Genomic DNA, 18903 nt, shown 5'->3' with positions numbered 1-18903 from the left:
AGGAGTGGTTTGGACCCCTCTTTTTGTGGTACTTTTTGTCAAGCTGAAGTTGGTGTTTAGGGTGGTTGAGAGTGTACATGGCTTGGTGTTTTAACCAGGGTCAGCTTTGACCGATCCTCAGGGGAGAAAGATAGAGACATGGGACCTTGTCCTACCCCCCCATTTGTGTGTACCCTGAGTCCAACGGTACCACCCTTGAGTCTCTAGGACTTAGGGTTCCGGAGTTATGAGCATTTGAAGATCCCCCATATAAGTGAGTTGGGAGAGTGAAAATTTGGGGTTTTAACCAGGGTCAGTTTTAACCGATCCTCAGTGGAGCAAGATAGAGACATGGGACCTTGTCCTATCCCCCATTTGTGTGTACCCCGAGTCCAACGGTACCACCCTTGAGTCTCTAGGACTTAGGGTTCCGGAGTTATGAGCATTCGAAGTTCCCCCATCTAAGTGAGTTGGGGGAGTGAAAATTTGCCTAAGGGTGAGAGGCCAAAAGTGTTCCCCCAGAAAGTGTTTAGGAGCACGTTTCAGAGCCTTAGGAGTGGTTTGGACCCCTCTTTTTGTGATACTTTTTGTCAAGCTGAAGTTGGTGTTTAGGGTTGTTGAGAGTGTACATGGCTTGCTGTTTTAACCATTGTCAGCTTTGACCGATCCTCAGGGGAGAAAGATAGAGACATGGGACCTTGTCCTACCCCCCCATTTGTGTGTACCCCGAGTCCAACGGTACCACCCTTGAGTCTCTAGGACTTAGGGTTCCGGAGTTATGAGCATTTGAAGATCCCCCATATAAGTGAGTTGGGAGAGTGAAAATTTGGGGTTTTAACCAGGGTCAGCTTTGACCGATCCTCAGGGGAGAAAGATAGAGACATGGGACCTTGTCCTACCCCCCATTTGTGTGTACCCCGAGTCCAACGGTACCACCCTTGAGTCTCTAGGACTTAGGGTTCCGGAGTTATGAGCATTTGAAGATCCCCCATATAAGTGAGTTGGGAGAGTGAAAATTTGGGGTTTTAACCAGGGTCAGCTTTGACCGATCCTCAGGGGAGAAAGATAGAGACATGGGACCTTGTCCTACCCCCCATTTGTGTGTACCCCGAGTCCAACGGTACCACCCTTGAGTCTCTAGGACTTAGGGTTCTGGAGTTATGAGCATTTGAAGATCCCCCATATAAGTGAGTTGGGAGAGTGAAAATTTGCCTAAGGGTGAGAGACCAAAAGTGTTCCTCCAGAAAGTGTTTAGGAGCACGTTTCAGAACCTTAGGAGTGGTTTGGACCCCTCTTTTTGTGGTACTTTTTGTCAAGCTGAAGTTGGTGTTTAGGGTTGTTGAGAGTGTACATGGCTTGGTGTTTTAACCAGGGTCAGCTTTGACCGATCCTCAGGGGAGAAAGATAGAGACATGGGACCTTGTCCTACCCCCCCATTTGTGTGTACCCCGAGTCCAACGGTACCACCCTTGAGTCTCTAGGACTTAGGGTTCCGGAGTTATGAGCATTTGAAGATCCCCCATATAAGTGAGTTGGGAGAGTGAAAATTTGGGGTTTTAACCAGGGTCAGCTTTGACCGATCCTCAGGGGAGAAAGATAGAGACATGGGACCTTGTCCTTCCCCCCCATTTGTGTGTACCCCGAGTCCAACGGTACCACCCTTGAGTCTCTAGGACTTAGGGTTCCGGAGTTATGAGCATTTGAAGATCCCCCATATAAGTGAGTTGGGAGAGTGAAAATTTGCCTAAGGGTGAGAGGCCAAAAGTGTTCCTCCAGAAAGTGTTTAGGAGCACGTTTCAGAACCTTAGGAGTGGTTTGGACCCCTCTTTTTGTGGTACTTTTTGTCAAGCTGAAGTTGGTGTTTAGGGTGGTTGAGAGTGTACATGGCTTGGTGTTTTAACCAGGGACAGCTTTGACCGATCCTCAGGGGAGAAAGATAGAGACATGGGACCTTGTCCTACCCCCCCATTTGTGTGTACCCCGAGTCCAACGGTACCACCCTTGAGTCTCTAGGACTTAGGGTTCCGGAGTTATGAGCATTTGAAGATCCCCCATATAAGTGAGTTGGGAGAGTGAAAATTTGCCTAAGGTTGAGAGGCCAAAAGTGTTCCTCCAGAAAGTGTTTAGGAGCACGTTTCAGAACCTTAGGAGTGGTTTGGACCCCTCTTTTTGTGGTACTTTTTGTCAAGCTGAAGTTGGTGTTTAGGGTGGTTGAGAGTGTACATGGCTTGGTGTTTTAACCAGGGTCAGCTTTGACCGATCCTCAGGGGAGAAAGATAGAGACATGGGACCTTGTCCTACCCCCCCATTTGTGTGTACCCCGAGTCCAACGGTACCACCCTTGAGTCTCTAGGACTTAGGGTTCCGGAGTTATGAGCATTTGAAGATCCCCCATATAAGTGAGTTGGGAGAGTGAAAATTTGGGGTTTTAACCAGGGTCAGCTTCGACCGATCCGCAGGGGAGAAAGATAGAGACATGGGATCTTGTCCTACCCCCCCATTTGTGTGTACCCCGAGTCCAACGGTACCACCCTTGAGTCTCTAGGACTTAGGGTTCCGGAGTTATGAGCATTTGAAGATCCACCATATAAGTGAGTTGGGAGATTGAAAATTTGGGGTTTTAACCAGGGTCAGCTTTGACCGATCCTCAAGGGAGAAAGATAGAGACATGGGACCTTGTCCTACCCCCCCATTTGTGTGTACCCCGAGTCCAACGGTACCACCCTTGAGTCTCTAGGACTTAGGGTTCCGGAGTTATGAGCATTTGAAGATCCCCCATATAAGTGAGTTGGGAGAGTGAAAATTTGCCTAAGGGTGAGAGGCCAAAAGTGTTCCTCCAGACAGTGTTTAGGAGCACGTTTCAGAGCCTTAGGAGTGGTTTCGACCCCTTTTTTTGTGGTACTTTTTGTCAAGCTGAAGTTTGTGTTTAGGGTTGTTGAGAGTGTACATGGCTTGGTGTTTTAACCAGGGTCAGCTTTGACCGATCCTCAGGGGAGAAAGATAGAGACATGGGACCTTGTCCTACCCCCCCCATTTGTGTGTACCCCGAGTCCAACGGTACCACCCTTGAGTCTCTAGGACTTAGGGTTCTGGAGTTATGAGCATTTGAAGATCCCCCATATAAGTGAGTTGGGAGAGTGAAAATTTGCCGAAGGTTGAGAGGCCAAAAGTGTTCCTCCAGAAAGTGTTTAGGAGCATGTTTCAGAACCTTAGGAGTGGTTTGGACCCCTCTTTTTGTGGTACTTTTTGTCAAGCTGAAGTTGGTGTTTAGGGTGGTTGAGAGTGTACATGGCTTGGTGTTTTAACCAGGGTCAGCTTTGACCGATCCTCAGGGGAGAAAGATAGAGACATGGGACCTTGTCCTACCCCCCCATTTGTGTGTACCCTGAGTCCAACGGTACCACCCTTGAGTCTCTAGGACTTAGGGTTCCGGAGTTATGAGCATTTGAAGATCCCCCATATAAGTGAGTTGGGAGAGTGAAAATTTGGGGTTTTAACCAGGGTCAGTTTTAACCGATCCTCAGTGGAGCAAGATAGAGACATGGGACCTTGTCCTATCCCCCATTTGTGTGTACCCCGAGTCCAACGGTACCACCCTTGAGTCTCTAGGACTTAGGGTTCCGGAGTTATGAGCATTCGAAGTTCCCCCATCTAAGTGAGTTGGGGGAGTGAAAATTTGCCTAAGGGTGAGAGGCCAAAAGTGTTCCCCCAGAAAGTGTTTAGGAGCACGTTTCAGAGCCTTAGGAGTGGTTTGGACCCCTCTTTTTGTGATACTTTTTGTCAAGCTGAAGTTGGTGTTTAGGGTTGTTGAGAGTGTACATGGCTTGCTGTTTTAACCATTGTCAGCTTTGACCGATCCTCAGGGGAGAAAGATAGAGACATGGGACCTTGTCCTACCCCCCCATTTGTGTGTACCCCGAGTCCAACGGTACCACCCTTGAGTCTCTAGGACTTAGGGTTCCGGAGTTATGAGCATTTGAAGATCCCCCATATAAGTGAGTTGGGAGAGTGAAAATTTGCCTAAGGGTGAGAGGCCAAAAGTGTTCCTCCAGAAAGTGTTTAGGAGCACGTTTCAGAGCCTTAGGAGTGGTTTGGACCCCTTTTTAGTGGTACTTTTTGTCAAGCTGAAGTTGGTGTTTAGGGTTGTTGAGAGTGTACATGGCTTGGTGTTTTAACCAGGGTCAGTTTTGACCGATCTTCAGGGGAAAAAGATAGAGACATGGGACCTTATCCTACCCCCCCATTTGTGTGTACCCCGAGTCCAACGGTACCACCCTTGAGTCTCTAGGACTTAGGGTTCCAGAGTTATGAGCATTTGAAGATCCCCCATATAAGTGAGTTGGGAGAGTGAAAATTTGCCTAAGGGTGAGAGGCCAAAAGTGTTCCTCCAGAAAGTGTTTAGGAGCACATTTCAGAGCCTTAGGAGTGGTTTGGACCCCTCTTTTTGTGGTACTTTTTGTCAAGCTGAAGTTGGTGTTTAGGTTGGTTGAGAGTGTACATGGCTTGGTGTTTTAACCAGGGTCAGCTTTGACCGATCCTCAGGGGAGAAAGATAGAGACATGGGACCTTGTCCTACCCCACCATTTGTGTGTACCCCGAGTCCAACGGTACCACCCTTGAGTCTCTAGGACTTAGGGTTCCGGAGTTATGAGCATTTGAAGATCCCCCATATAAGTGAGTTGGGAGAGTGAAAATTTGGGGTTTTAACCAGGGTCAGTTTTAACCGATCCTCAGTGGAGCAAGATAGAGACATGGGACCTTGTCCTATCCCCCATTTGTGTGTACCCCGAGTCCAACGGTACCACCCTTGAGTCTCTAGGACTTAGGGTTCCGGAGTTATGAGCATTTGAAGATCCCCTATATAAGTGAGTTGGGAGAGTGAAAATTTGGGGTTTTAACCAGGGTCAGCTTCGACCGATCCGCAGGGGAGAAAGATAGAGACATAGGACCTTGTCCTACCCTCCCATTTGTGTGTACCCTGAGTCCAACGGTACCACCCTTGAGTCTCTAGGACTTAGGGTTCCGGAGTTATGAGCATTTGAAGATCCCCCATATAAGTGAGTTGGGAGAGTGAAAATTTTCCTAAGGGTGAGAGGCCAAAAGTGTTCCTCCAGAAAGTGTTTAGGAGCACGTTTCAGGACCTTAGGAGTGGTTTGGACCCCTCTTTTTGTGGTACTTTTTGTCAAGCTGAAGTTGGTGTTTAGGGTGGTTGAGAGTGTACATGGCTTGGTGTTTTAACCAGGGTCAGCTTTGACCGATCCTCAGGGGAGAAAGATAGAGACATGGGACCTTGTCCTACCCCCCCCCCCCATTTGTGTGTACCCCGAGTTCAACGGTACCACCCTTGAGTCTCTAGGACGTAGGGTTCCGGAGTTATGAGCATTTGAAGATCCCCCATATAAGTGAGTTGGGAGATTGAAAATTTGGGGTTTTAACCAGGGTCAGCTTTGACCGATCCTCAAGGGAGAAAGATAGAGACATGGGACCTTGTCCTACCCCCCCATTTGTGTGTACCCCGAGTCCAACGGTACCACCCTTGAGTCTCTAGGACTTAGGGTTCCGGAGTTATGAGCATTTGAAGATCCCCCATATAAGTGAGTTGGGAGAGTGGAAATTTGCCTAAGGGTGAGAGGCCAAAAGTGTTCCTCCAGAAAATGTTTAGGAGCACGTTTCAGAGCCTTAGGAGTGGCTTGGACCCCTCTTTTTGTGGTATTTTTTGTCAAGCTGAAGTTGGTGTTTAGGTTGGTTGAGAGTGTACATGGCTTGGTGTTTTAACCAGGGTCAGCTTTGACCGATCCTCAGGGGAGAAAGATAGAGACATGGGACCTTGTCCTAGCCCCCCATTTGTGTGTACCCCGAGTCCAACGGTACCACCCTTGAGTCTCTAGGACTTAGGGTTCCGGAGTTATGAGCATTTGAAGTTTCCCCATATAAGTGCACCTCTAAAGAGTAGATCTCCACCAGAACAGATGGTGGCAGTAATGCACTTAACCTGAATGTCAACTACCAACAGAATTGCAGGAGAAGAAGTAATTATTGAAGTTCACCTGGGGTTCCCTACTCATTATCTATGCACTGTTTACTTGCATTTCCAGTGAAGAAGAGTGGACTTTTCCCCGTTTCCAGAAGTTGGAGGTAAGTTTGATTTACTATGTGTGAAATGTTTGTTGTCTTAATGTAGGCTATGAACAACTTGGCTATGCTGGGGTTGAAACAGATATGGCAAAGTTTGCTAATTGAGGCTGTTAACAGTATGAAAGTCGAAACAGTTTCACCGTGTCACTGCTATTGGAAAAAAAAACAGTTACTACATGGCAGTCACTGCCTGTATAAGTGAGTGAGTGAGTGACTAAGAAACACCATTAAATCAGCCACCCCTGTGTAAGCAATGGTCTCAGTCTGGCCACCCCTATGAAAATTGTCTGGCTCCGCTGCTGGTGAGAGGCCAAAAGTTTTCCTCCAGAAAGTGTTTAGGAGCACGTTTCAGAGCCTTAGGAGTGGTTTGGACCCCTCTTTTTGTGGTACTTTTTGTCAAGCTGAAGTTGGTGTTTAGGGTTGTTGAGAGTGTACATGGCTTGGTGTTTTAACCAGGGTCAGCTTTGACCGATCCTCAGGGGAGAAAGATAGAGACATGGGACCTTGTCCTAGCCCCCCATTTGTGTGTACCCCGAGTCCAACGGTACCACCCTTGAGTCTCTAGGACTTAGGGTTCCGGAGTTATGAGCATTTTAAGATCCCCCATATAAGTGAGTTGGGAGAGTGGAAATTTCCCAAGGGTGAGAGGCCAAAAGTGTTCCTCCAGAAAATGTTTAGGAGCACGTTTCAGAGCCTTAGGAGTGGCTTGGACCCCTCTTTTTGTGGTACTTTTTGTCAAGCTGAAGTTGGTGTTTAGGGTTGTTGAGAGTGTACATGGCTTGGTGTTTTAACCAGGGTCAGCTTTGACCGATCCTCAGGGGAGAAAGATAGAGACATGGGACCTTGTCCTAGCCCCCCATTTGTGTGTACCCCGAGTCCAACGGTACCACCCTTGAGTCTCTAGGACTTAGGGTTCCGGAGTTATGAGAATTTGAAGTTTCCCCATATAAGTGCACCTCTAAAGAGTAGATCTCCACCAGAACAGATGGTGGCAGTAATGCACTTAACCTGAATGTCAACTACCAACAGAATTGCAGGAGAAGAAGTAATTATTGAAGTTCACCTGGGGTTCCCTTCTCATTATCTATGCACTGTTTACTTGCATTTCCAGTGAAGAAGAGTGGACTTTTCCCCGTTTCCAGAAGTTGGAGGTAAGTTTGATTTACTATGTGTGAAATGTCTGTTGTCTTAATGTAGGCTATGAACAACTTGGCTATGCTGGGGTTGAAACAGATATGGCAAAGTTTGCTAATTGAGGCTGTTAACAGTATGAAAGTCGAAACAGTTTCACCGTGTCACTGCTATTGGAAAAAAAAACAGTTACTACATGGCAGTCACTGCCTGTATAAGTGAGTGAGTGAGTAACTAAGAAACACCATTAAATCAGCCACCCCTGTGTAAGCAATGGTCTCAGTCTGGCCACCCCTATGAAAATTGTCTGGCTCCGCCGCTGGTGAGAGGCCAAAAGTTTTCCTCCAGAAAGTGTTTAGGAGCACGTTTCAGAGCCTTAGGAGTGGTTTGGACCCCTCTTTTTGTGGTACTTTTTGTCAAGCTGAAGTTGGTGTTTAGGGTTGTTGAGAGTGTACATGGCTTGGTGTTTTAACCAGGGTCAGCTTTGACCGATCCTCAGGGGAGAAAGATAGAGACATAGGACCTTGTCCTACCTCCCCATTTGTGTGTACCCCGAGTCCAACGGTACCACCCTTGAGTCTCTAGGACTTAGGGTTCCGGAGTTATGAGCATTTGAAGATCCCCCATATAAGTGAGTTGGGAGAGTGAAAATTTGCCTAAGGGTGAGAGGCCAAAAGTGTTCCTCCAGAAAGTGTTTAGGAGCACGTTTCAGAGCCTTAGGAGTGGTTTGGACCCCTTTTTAGTGGTACTTTTTTGTCAAGCTGAAGTTGGTGTTTAGGGTTGTTGAGAGTGTACATGGCTTGGTGTTTTAACCAGGGTAAGTTTTGACCGATCCTCAGGGGAAAAAGATAGAGACATGGGACCTTATCCTACCCCCCCATTTGTGTGTACCCCGAGTCCAACGGTACCACCCTTGAGTCTCTAGGACTTAGGGTTCCGGAGTTATGAGCATTTGAAGATCCCCCATATAAGTGAGTTGGGAGAGTGAAAATTTGCCTAAGGGTGAGAGGCCAAAAGTGTTCCTCCAGAAAGTGTTTAGGAGCACGTTTCAGAGCCTTAGCAGTGGTTTGGACCCCTCTTTTTGTGGTACTTTTTGTCAAGCTGAAGTTGGTGTTTAGGTTGGTTGAGAGTGTACATGGCTTGGTGTTTTAACCAGGGTCAGCTTTGACCGATCCTCAGGGGAGAGAGATAGAGACATGGGACCTTGTCCTACCCCACCATTTGTGTGTACCCCGAGTCCAACGGTACCACCCTTGAGTCTCTAGGACTTAGGGTTCCGGAGTTATGAGCATTTGAAGATCCCCCATATAAGTGAGTTGGGAGAGTGAAAATTTGGGGTTTTAACCAGGGTCAGTTTTAACCGATCCTCAGTGGAGCAATATAGAGACATGGGACCTTGTCCTATCCCCCATTTGTGTGTACCCCGAGTCCAACGGTACCACCCTTGAGTCTCTAGGACTTAGGGTTCCGGAGTTATGAGCATTTGAAGATCCCCTATATAAGTGAGTTGGGAGAGTGAAAATTTGGGGTTTTAACCAGGGTCAGCTTCGACCGATCCGCAGGGGAGAAAGATAGAGACATGGGACCTTGTCCTACTCCCCCCATTTGTGTGTACCCCGAGTCCAACGGTACCACCCTTGAGTCTCTAGGACTTAGGGTTCCGGAGTTATGAGCATTTGAAGATCCCCCATATAAGTGAGTTGGGAGAGTGAAAATTTTCCTAAGGGTGAGAGGCCAAAAGTGTTCCTCCAGAAAGTGTTTAGGAGCACGTTTCAGAACCTTAGGAGTGGTTTGGACCCCTCTTTTTGTGGTACTTTTTGTCAAGCTGAAGTTGGTGTTTAGGTTGGTTGAGAGTGTACATGGCTTGGTGTTTTAACCAGGGTCAGCTTTGACCGATCCTCAGGGGAGAGAGATAGAGACATGGGACCTTGTCCTACCCCACCATTTGTGTGTACCCCGAGTCCAACGGTACCACCCTTGAGTCTCTAGGACTTAGGGTTCCGGAGTTATGAGCATTTGAAGATCCCCCATATAAGTGAGTTGGGAGAGTGAAAATTTGGGGTTTTAACCAGGGTCAGTTTTAACCGATCCTCAGTGGAGCAAGATAGAGACATGGGACCTTGTCCTATCCCCCATTTGTGTGTACCCCGAGTCCAACGGTACCACCCTTGAGTCTCTAGGACTTAGGGTTCCGGAGTTATGAGCATTTGAAGATCCCCTATATAAGTGAGTTGGGAGAGTGAAAATTTGGGGTTTTAACCAGGGTCAGCTTCGACCGATCCGCAGGGGAGAAAGATAGAGACATGGGACCTTGTCCTACCCTCCCATTTGTGTGTACCCTGAGTCCAACGGTACCACCCTTGAGTCTCTAGGACTTAGGGTTCCGGAGTTATGAGCATTTGAAGATCCCCCATATAAGTGAGTTGGGAGAGTGAAAATTTTCCTAAGGGTGAGAGGCCAAAAGTGTTCCTCCAGAAAGTGTTTAGGAGCACGTTTCAGGACCTTAGGAGTGGTTTGGACCCCTCTTTTTGTGGTACTTTTTGTCAAGCTGAAGTTGGTGTTTAGGGTGGTTGAGAGTGTACATGGCTTGGTGTTTTAACCAGGGTCAGCTTTGACCGATCCTCAGGGGAGAAAGATAGAGACATGGGACCTTGTCCTACCCCCCCCCCATTTGTGTGTACCCCGAGTTCAACGGTACCACCCTTGAGTCTCTAGGACGTAGGGTTCCGGAGTTATGAGCATTTGAAGATCCCCCATATAAGTGAGTTGGGAGATTGAAAATTTGGGGTTTTAACCAGGGTCAGCTTTGACCGATCCTCAAGGGAGAAAGATAGAGACATGGGACCTTGTCCTACCCCCCCATTTGTGTGTACCCCGAGTCCAACGGTACCACCCTTGAGTCTCTAGGACTTAGGGTTCCGGAGTTATGAGCATTTGAAGATCCCCCATATAAGTGAGTTGGGAGAGTGGAAATTTGCCTAAGGGTGAGAGGCCAAAAGTGTTCCTCCAGAAAATGTTTAGGAGCACGTTTCAGAGCCTTAGGAGTGGCTTGGACCCCTCTTTTTGTGGTATTTTTTGTCAAGCTGAAGTTGGTGTTTAGGTTGGTTGAGAGTGTACATGGCTTGGTGTTTTAACCAGGGTCAGCTTTGACCGATCCTCAGGGGAGAAAGATAGAGACATGGGACCTTGTCCTAGCCCCCCATTTGTGTGTACCCCGAGTCCAACGGTACCACCCTTGAGTCTCTAGGACTTAGGGTTCCGGAGTTATGAGCATTTGAAGTTTCCCCATATAAGTGCACCTCTAAAGAGTAGATCTCCACCAGAACAGATGGTGGCAGTAATGCACTTAACCTGAATGTCAACTACCAACAGAATTGCAGGAGAAGAAGTAATTATTGAAGTTCACCTGGGGTTCCCTACTCATTATCTATGCACTGTTTACTTGCATTTCCAGTGAAGAAGAGTGGACTTTTCCCCGTTTCCAGAAGTTGGAGGTAAGTTTGATTTACTATGTGTGAAATGTTTGTTGTCTTAATGTAGGCTATGAACAACTTGGCTATGCTGGGGTTGAAACAGATATGGCAAAGTTTGCTAATTGAGGCTGTTAACAGTATGAAAGTCGAAACAGTTTCACCGTGTCACTGCTATTGGAAAAAAAAACAGTTACTACATGGCAGTCACTGCCTGTATAAGTGAGTGAGTGAGTGACTAAGAAACACCATTAAATCAGCCACCCCTGTGTAAGCAATGGTCTCAGTCTGGCCACCCCTATGAAAATTGTCTGGCTCCGCTGCTGGTGAGAGGCCAAAAGTTTTCCTCCAGAAAGTGTTTAGGAGCACGTTTCAGAGCCTTAGGAGTGGTTTGGACCCCTCTTTTTGTGGTACTTTTTGTCAAGCTGAAGTTGGTGTTTAGGGTTGTTGAGAGTGTACATGGCTTGGTGTTTTAACCAGGGTCAGCTTTGACCGATCCTCAGGGGAGAAAGATAGAGACATGGGACCTTGTCCTAGCCCCCCATTTGTGTGTACCCCGAGTCCAACGGTACCACCCTTGAGTCTCTAGGACTTAGGGTTCCGGAGTTATGAGCATTTTAAGATCCCCCATATAAGTGAGTTGGGAGAGTGGAAATTTCCCAAGGGTGAGAGGCCAAAAGTGTTCCTCCAGAAAATGTTTAGGAGCACGTTTCAGAGCCTTAGGAGTGGCTTGGACCCCTCTTTTTGTGGTACTTTTTGTCAAGCTGAAGTTGGTGTTTAGGGTTGTTGAGAGTGTACATGGCTTGGTGTTTTAACCAGGGTCAGCTTTGACCGATCCTCAGGGGAGAAAGATAGAGACATGGGACCTTGTCCTAACCCCCTATTTGTGTGTACCCCGAGTCCAACGATACCACCCTTGAGTCTCTAGGACTTAGGGTTCCGGAGTTATGAGCATTTGAAGATCCCCCATATAAGTGAGTTGGGAGAGTGAAAATTTGGGGTTTTAACCAGGGTCAGTTTTGACCGATCCTCAGTGGAGCAAGATAGAGACATGGGACCTTGTCCTATCCCCCATTTGTGTGTACCCCGAGTCCAACGGTACCACCCTTGAGTCTCTAGGACTTAGGGTTCCGGAGTTATGAGCATTCGAAGTTCCCCCATATAAGTGAGTTGGGAGAGTGAAAATTTGCCTAAGTGTGAGAGGCCAAAAGTGTTCCTCCAGAAAGTGTTTAGGAGCACGTTTCAGAGCCTTAGGAGTGGTTTGGACCCCTCTTTTTGTGGTACTTTTTGTCAAGCTGAAGTTGATGTTTAGGGTTGTTGAGAGTGTACATGGCTTGGTGTTTTAACCAGGGTCAGCTTTGACCGATCCTCAGGGGAGAAAGATAGAGACATGGGACCTTGTCCTACCCCCCCATTTGTGTGTACCCCGAGTCCAACGGTACCACCCTTGAGTCTCTAGGACTTAGGGTTCCGGAGTTATGAGCATTTGAAGATCCCCCATATAAGTGAGTTGGGAGAGTGAAAATTTTCCTAAGGGTGAGAGGCCAAAAGTGTTCCTCCAGAAAGTGTTTAGGAGCACGTTTCAGAACCTTAGGAGTGGTTTGGACCCCTTTTTTTGTGGTACTTTTTGTCAAGCTGAAGTTTGTGTTTAGGGTGGTTGAGAGTGTACATGGCTTGGTGTTTTAACCAGGGTCAGCTTTGACCGATCCTCAGGGGAGAAAGATAGAGACATGGGACCTTGTCCTACCCCCCCATTTGTGTGTACCCCGAGTCCAACGGTACCACCCTTGAGTCTCTAGGATTTAGGGTTCCGGAGTTATGAGCATTTGAAGATCCCCTATATAAGTGAGTTGGGAGAGTGAAAATTTGGGGTTTTAACCAGGGTCAGCTTCGACCGATCCGCAGGGGAGAAAGATAGAGACATGGGACCTTGTCCTACCCCCCCATTTGTGTGTACCCCGAGTCCAACGGTACCACCCTTGAGTCTCTAGGACTTAGGGTTCCGGAGTTATGAGCATTTGAAGATCCCCCATATAAGTGAGTTGGGAGAGTGAAAATTTGGGGTTTTAACCAGGGTCAGCTTCGACCGATCCGCAGGGGAGAAAGATAGAGACATGGGATCTTGTCCTACCCCCCCCATTTGTGTGTACCCCGAGTCCAACGGTACCACCCTTGAGTCTCTAGGACTTAGGGTTCCGGAGTTATGAGCATTTGAAGATCCACCATATAAGTGAGTTGGGAGATTGAAAATTTGGGGTTTTAACCAGGGTCAGCTTTGACCGATCCTCAGGGGAGAAAGATAGAGACATGGGACCTTGTCCTATCCCCCATTTGTGTGTACCCCGAGTCCAACGGTACCACCCTTGAGTCTCTAGGACTTAGGGTTCCGGAGTTATGAGCATTCGAAGTTCCCCCATATAAGTGAGTTGGGAGAGTGAAAATTTGCCTAAGTGTGAGAGGCCAAAAGTGTTCCTCCAGAAAGTGTTTAGGAGCACGTTTCAGAGCCTTAGGAGTGGTTTGGACCCCTCTTTTTGTGGTACTTTTTGTCAAGCTGAAGTTGATGTTTAGGGTTGTTGAGAGTGTACATGGCTTGGTGTTTTAACCAGGGTCAGCTTTGACCGATCCTCAGGGGAGAAAGATAGAGACATGGGACCTTGTCCTACCCCCCCATTTGTGTGTACCCCGAGTCCAACGGTACCACCCTTGAGTCTCTAGGACTTAGGGTTCCGGAGTTATGAGCATTTGAAGATCCCCCATATAAGTGAGTTGGGAGAGTGAAAATTTTCCTAAGGGTGAGAGGCCAAAAGTGTTCCTCCAGAAAGTGTTTAGGAGCACGTTTCAGAACCTTAGGAGTGGTTTGGACCCCTTTTTTTGTGGTACTTTTTGTCAAGCTGAAGTTTGTGTTTAGGGTGGTTGAGAGTGTACATGGCTTGGTGTTTTAACCAGGGTCAGCTTTGACCGATCCTCAGGGGAGAAAGATAGAGACATGGGACCTTGTCCTACCCCCCCATTTGTGTGTACCCCGAGTCCAACGGTACCACCCTTGAGTCTCTAGGATTTAGGGTTCCGGAGTTATGAGCATTTGAAGATCCCCTATATAAGTGAGTTGGGAGAGTGAAAATTTGGGGTTTTAACCAGGGTCAGCTTCGACCGATCCGCAGGGGAGAAAGATAGAGACATGGGACCTTGTCCTACCCCCCCATTTGTGTGTACCCCGAGTCCAACGGTACCACCCTTGAGTCTCTAGGACTTAGGGTTCCGGAGTTATGAGCATTTGAAGATCCCCCATATAAGTGAGTTGGGAGAGTGAAAATTTGGGGTTTTAACCAGGGTCAGCTTCGACCGATCCGCAGGGGAGAAAGATAGAGACATGGGATCTTGTCCTACCCCCCCCATTTGTGTGTACCCCGAGTCCAACGGTACCACCCTTGAGTCTCTAGGACTTAGGGTTCCGGAGTTATGAGCATTTGAAGATCCACCATATAAGTGAGTTGGGAGATTGAAAATTTGGGGTTTTAACCAGGGTCAGCTTTGACCGATCCTCAGGGGAGAAAGATAGAGACATGGGACCTTGTCCTTCCCCCCCATTTGTTTGTACCCCGAGTCCAACGGTACCACCCTTGAGTCTCTAGGACTTAGGGTTCTGGAGTTATGAGCATTTGAAGATCCCCCATATAAGTGAGTTGGGAGAGTGAAAATTTGCCTAAGGTTGAGAGGCCAAAAGTGTTCCTCCAGAAAGTGTTTAGGAGCACGTTTCAGAACCTTAGGAGTGGTTTGGACCCCTCTTTTTGTGGTACTTTTTGTCAAGCTGAAGTTGGTGTTTAGGGTGGTTGAGAGTGTACATGGCTTGGTGTTTTAACCAGGGACAGCTTTGACCGATCCTCAGGGGAGAAAGATAGAGACATGGGACCTTGTCCTACCCCCCCATTTGTGTGTACCCCGAGTCCAACGGTACCACCCTTGAGTCTCTAGGACTTAGGGTTCCGGAGTTATGAGCATTTGAAGATCCCCCATATAAGTGAGTTGGGAGAGTGAAAATTTTCCTAAGGGTGAGAGGCCAAAAGTGTTCCTCCAGAAAGTGTTTAGGAGCACGTTTCAGAACCTTAGGAGTGGTTTGGACCCCTCTTTTTGTGGTACTTTTTGTCAAGCTGAAGTTGGTGTTTAGGGTGGTTGAGAGTGTACATGGCTTGGTGTTTTAACCAGGGACAGCTTTGACCGATCCTCAGGGGAGAAAGATAGAGACATGGGATCTTGTCCTACCCCCCCATTTGTGTGTACCCCGAGTCCAACGGTACCACCCTTGAGTCTCTAGGACTTAGGGTTCCGGAGTTATGAGCATTTGAAGATCCCCCATATAAGTGAGTTGGGAGAGTGGAAATTTGCCTAAGGGTGAGAGGCCAAAAGTGTTCCTCCAGAAAATGTTTAGGAGCACGTTTCAGAGCCTTAGGAGTGGCTTGGACCCCTCTTTTTGTGGTATTTTTTGTCAAGCTGAAGTTGGTGTTTAGGTTGGTTGAGAGTGTACATGGCTTGGTGTTTTAACCAGGGTCAGCTTTGACCGATCCTCAGGGGAGAAAGATAGAGACATGGGACCTTGTCCTAGCCCCCCATTTGTGTGTACCCCGAGTCCAACGGTACCACCCTTGAGTCTCTAGGACTTAGGGTTCCGGAGTTATGAGCATTTGAAGTTTCCCCATATAAGTGCACCTCTAAAGAGTAGATCTCCACCAGAACAGATGGTGGCAGTAATGCACTTAACCTGAATGTCAACTACCAACAGAATTGCAGGAGAAGAAGTAATTATTGAAGTTCACCTGGGGTTCCCTACTCATTATCTATGCACTGTTTACTTGCATTTCCAGTGAAGAAGAGTGGACTTTTCCCCGTTTCCAGAAGTTGGAGGTAAGTTTGATTTACTATGTGTGAAATGTCTGTTGTCTTAATGTAGGCTATGAACAACTTGGCTATGCTGGGGTTGAAACAGATATGGCAAAGTTTGCTAATTGAGGCTGTTAACAGTATGAAAGTCGAAACAGTTTCACCGTGTCACTGCTATTGGAAAAAAAAACAGTTACTACATGGCAGTCACTGCCTGTATAAGTGAGTGAGTGAGTAACTAAGAAACACCATTAAATCAGCCACCCCTGTGTAAGCAATGGTCTCAGTCTGGCCACCCCTATGAAAATTGTCTGGCTCCGCCGCTGGTGAGAGGCCAAAAGTTTTCCTCCAGAAAGTGTTTAGGAGCACGTTTCAGAGCCTTAGGAGTGGTTTGGACCCCTCTTTTTGTGGTACTTTTTGTCAAGCTGAAGTTGGTGTTTAGGGTTGTTGAGAGTGTACATGGCTTGGTGTTTTAACCAGGGTCAGCTTTGACCGATCCTCAGGGGAGAAAGATAGAGACATAGGACCTTGTCCTACCTCCCCATTTGTGTGTACCCCGAGTCCAACGGTACCACCCTTGAGTCTCTAGGACTTAGGGTTCCGGAGTTATGAGCATTTGAAGATCCCCCATATAAGTGAGTTGGGAGAGTGAAAATTTGCCTAAGGGTGAGAGGCCAAAAGTGTTCCTCCAGAAAGTGTTTAGGAGCACGTTTCAGAGCCTTAGGAGTGGTTTGGACCCCTTTTTAGTGGTACTTTTTTGTCAAGCTGAAGTTGGTGTTTAGGGTTGTTGAGAGTGTACATGGCTTGGTGTTTTAACCAGGGTAAGTTTTGACCGATCCTCAGGGGAAAAAGATAGAGACATGGGACCTTATCCTACCCCCCCATTTGTGTGTACCCCGAGTCCAACGGTACCACCCTTGAGTCTCTAGGACTTAGGGTTCCGGAGTTATGAGCATTTGAAGATCCCCCATATAAGTGAGTTGGGAGAGTGAAAATTTGCCTAAGGGTGAGAGGCCAAAAGTGTTCCTCCAGAAAGTGTTTAGGAGCACGTTTCAGAGCCTTAGCAGTGGTTTGGACCCCTCTTTTTGTGGTACTTTTTGTCAAGCTGAAGTTGGTGTTTAGGTTGGTTGAGAGTGTACATGGCTTGGTGTTTTAACCAGGGTCAGCTTTGACCGATCCTCAGGGGAGAGAGATAGAGACATGGGACCTTGTCCTACCCCACCATTTGTGTGTACCCCGAGTCCAACGGTACCACCCTTGAGTCTCTAGGACTTAGGGTTCCGGAGTTATGAGCATTTGAAGATCCCCCATATAAGTGAGTTGGGAGAGTGAAAATTTGGGGTTTTAACCAGGGTCAGTTTTAACCGATCCTCAGTGGAGCAATATAGAGACATGGGACCTTGTCCTATCCCCCATTTGTGTGTACCCCGAGTCCAACGGTACCACCCTTGAGTCTCTAGGACTTAGGGTTCCGGAGTTATGAGCATTTGAAGATCCCCTATATAAGTGAGTTGGGAGAGTGAAAATTTGGGGTTTTAACCAGGGTCAGCTTCGACCGATCCGCAGGGGAGAAAGATAGAGACATGGGACCTTGTCCTACTCCCCCCATTTGTGTGTACCCCGAGTCCAACGGTACCACCCTTGAGTCTCTAGGACTTAGGGTTCCGGAGTTATGAGCATTTGAAGATCCCCCATATAAGTGAGTTGGGAGAGTGAAAATTTTCCTAAGGGTGAGAGGCCAAAAGTGTTCCTCCAGAAAGTGTTTAGGAGCACGTTTCAGAACCTTAGGAGTGGTTTGGACCCCTCTTTTTGTGGTACTTTTTGTCAAGCTGAAGTTGGTGTTTAGGTTGGTTGAGAGTGTACATGGCTTGGTGTTTTAACCAGGGTCAGCTTTGACCGATCCTCAGGGGAGAGAGATAGAGACATGGGACCTTGTCCTACCCCACCATTTGTGTGTACCCCGAGTCCAACGGTACCACCCTTGAGTCTCTAGGACTTAGGGTTCCGGAGTTATGAGCATTTGAAGATCCCCCATATAAGTGAGTTGGGAGAGTGAAAATTTGGGGTTTTAACCAGGGTCAGTTTTAACCGATCCTCAGTGGAGCAAGATAGAGACATGGGACCTTGTCCTATCCCCCATTTGTGTGTACCCCGAGTCCAACGGTACCACCCTTGAGTCTCTAGGACTTAGGGTTCCGGAGTTATGAGCATTTGAAGATCCACCATATAAGTGAGTTGGGAGATTGAAAATTTGGGGTTTTAACCAGGGTCAGCTTTGACCGATCCTCAGGGGAGAAAGATAGAGACATGGGACCTTGTCCTTCCCCCCCATTTGTTTGTACCCCGAGTCCAACGGTACCACCCTTGAGTCTCTAGGACTTAGGGTTCTGGAGTTATGAGCATTTGAAGATCCCCCATATAAGTGAGTTGGGAGAGTGAAAATTTGCCTAAGGTTGAGAGGCCAAAAGTGTTCCTCCAGAAAGTGTTTAGGAGCACGTTTCAGAACCTTAGGAGTGGTTTGGACCCCTCTTTTTGTGGTACTTTTTGTCAAGCTGAAGTTGGTGTTTAGGGTGGTTGAGAGTGTACATGGCTTGGTGTTTTAACCAGGGACAGCTTTGACCGATCCTCAGGGGAGAAAGATAGAGACATGGGACCTTGTCCTACCCCCCCATTTGTGTGTACCCCGAGTCCAACGGTACCACCCTTGAGTCTCTAGGACTTAGGGTTCCGGAGTTATGAGCATTTGAAGATCCCCCATATAAGTGAGTTGGGAGAGTGAAAATTTTCCTAAGGGTGAGAGGCCAAAAGTGTTCCTCCAGAAAGTGTTTAGGAGCACGTTTCAGAACCTTAGGAGTGGTTTGGACCCCTCTTTTTGTGGTACTTTTTGTCAAGCTGAAGTTGGTGTTTAGGGTGGTTGAGAGTGTACATGGCTTGGTGTTTTAACCAGGGACAGCTTTGACCGATCCTCAGGGGAGAAAGATAGAGACATGGGATCTTGTCCTACCCCCCCATTTGTGTGTACCCCGAGTCCAACGGTACCACCCTTGAGTCTCTAGGACTTAGGGTTCCGGAGTTATGAGCATTTGAAGATCCCCCATATAAGTGAGTTGGGAGAGTGGAAATTTGCCTAAGGGTGAGAGGCCAAAAGTGTTCCTCCAGAAAATGTTTAGGAGCACGTTTCAGAGCCTTAGGAGTGGCTTGGACCCCTCTTTTTGTGGTATTTTTTGTCAAGCTGAAGTTGGTGTTTAGGTTGGTTGAGAGTGTACATGGCTTGGTGTTTTAACCAGGGTCAGCTTTGACCGATCCTCAGGGG

This window comes from Toxotes jaculatrix, chromosome 9 (assembly GCF_017976425.1).
Source record: "Toxotes jaculatrix isolate fToxJac2 chromosome 9, fToxJac2.pri, whole genome shotgun sequence".
In the NCBI taxonomy this organism is placed as follows: Eukaryota; Metazoa; Chordata; class Actinopteri; family Toxotidae; genus Toxotes; species Toxotes jaculatrix.
The sequence above is the reverse complement of the archived record's forward strand: the minus strand, read 5'-3'. Positions refer to the sequence as shown.